We start from the raw sequence: 1990 nt of genomic DNA on the forward strand, positions 1-1990 counted from the left end.
AACGCGTTGGATTCTCAACGCGTTGTTGAGATCTACATGGCGATTGTTCATCAGTAGATCTGAATGACCAATTATCATTCATATAAAATTATATGGGATTCTATTGGTTATGCCCAGGGCGCCGGTGCAGAATTCCATACACTAATTGAAACCACGCTAATTTTGCAAAAACCTACCCACGAGGGGATACCACCACGGCGCTGGTGGTGATTGAGCTCTTTTGCCCTAGTGGCCTAATAAGTATTTATAAGAAAGATCATGCTTGATTATATACGCGTGAGATATAGTGCTGAGAATCAGTGGGGCATTGCTCCGTTTCATATAATGAGACATTCTAGGTTCCAAGTTGTAACAGAATCCTTGATAATAGAACCTACCAAATCCTTGATCTTACAAGATAAATTAATAGTAATATTAGTATGATAAATAGTAGCTAATCGCTAAGAGAAGAATGAGGAAAGAAGAGGAAAGAAGATATAGACATAGAAATAATGGTAGCGAGAACATAATAAGGAAATAATAAACGGGTGAGAAATGCGAGTATTGAAACACACCAAGATAGAGTTATCCACGGGTCGCGTTATCCCCCTCCCCTTCTCTGCACATGTAATTTCGGTAGTTATCCAGCTCTGTTTAATGTAGTTTATGATGAAATATTTAAGAAATTATTATATATTATTAAGTGCGAGGAACTTTTTGTTTTATTTTTATAATTTTATAGATCTAAGGAAATTTGATTCGGGACAGTAAGTTTGATATTAGGACAGGGTACTCCGTAGATCATGGTAAGATCGCCTTGTGATCGTAAAGTTTCCCGTTAACCAATAAATAATGTACCCTGCATGATGTTCTAATTGGCTGAACTGCAATGACTAAAGCCACTCGTGTCAAACTTTGGTTAGAAAGAAATATTAAATTCATTTATCTATATAAAGATCTGATTTAAATATAATAGAGAAGATATAAATAATTATAAAGCATTGCATCTCAAAGACGAAATATAGGAGATAGAGACGAAAAAGAAACTATAAGAGATATGAGATTTAATTACGCAGAAGATACAGACTTTGATTAAATCAATTTTATAAAGATTGAATAACTACTGTTCTTAAGATTAATAATGATTTAATATAATATTAATTGAATCCAAGTACATATAGATATTGTCTATTGATTTAGCTATCTAATATATGTAAAGTCATTTGATTTTTCCATTGGCAATGGAAAGAGAATAAATGATATCTACAATCTCAGTACCGAATATGCTGACTTCCTTGCCACTAATGCACATGCACTGTGGGTTCCTGGATGTGGCTGAAAAGTTGGTTCCCAGGCACCTTGGTTTCCCGCACCCTAACAAAACACGCGGCAAACGGGGGTTAAAGTTTAGTAAAATTGATGACTTTGTAAAGAACCAAGTTGTATATATTGTTGGGGGTTTGGATTGGTTCGTCGCCTCTACTACCAGCATGGTGCTGGTGGTAATCGAGTTCTTTTGCCCCACATATCAAACAATCATAAACGCCGCGCGTTAAGGTATCATAACATCTATGCGTATATTTCTATGCGTATATTGATCAACGGTTAATGGGTTATTGAATCGAGTTTTATATCAAGCGTTAATTTGGGTAGGACATCGTGAAGCAACAGTATTCGAGTATTCGTATTTGGTACTCGCATAGGTTCTAACCGTGTTGGTGCTCAGCATTTCTCATCGAATTCAAGATTTGTGCAACTATGACCATCCATGGCAGGCTAATGAGACTAGTTCAATCGCAAATCCTGAACCGCAATCTCGTTCTAGATTCCTAACCGTTTTGCCAAGTGATATGAGAGAAGGAAACGCGCCTTCGAAGGCAAGCTCATGCATAGGTTTGGGTCCTGAATCAATCTAATTGTATTTCCCATGGCGATGCAATATACCTTGGGTAATGGCTACCCTAGACCGTGGTAAACGATCTACATTTATCACTGGGCAGATAATGCGATG

The sequence above is a fragment of the Histoplasma capsulatum genome, genomic scaffold (genome assembly GCF_000149585.1).
Source record: "Histoplasma capsulatum NAm1 scaffold_10 genomic scaffold, whole genome shotgun sequence".
In the NCBI taxonomy this organism is placed as follows: domain Eukaryota; kingdom Fungi; phylum Ascomycota; class Eurotiomycetes; order Onygenales; family Ajellomycetaceae; genus Histoplasma; species Histoplasma mississippiense.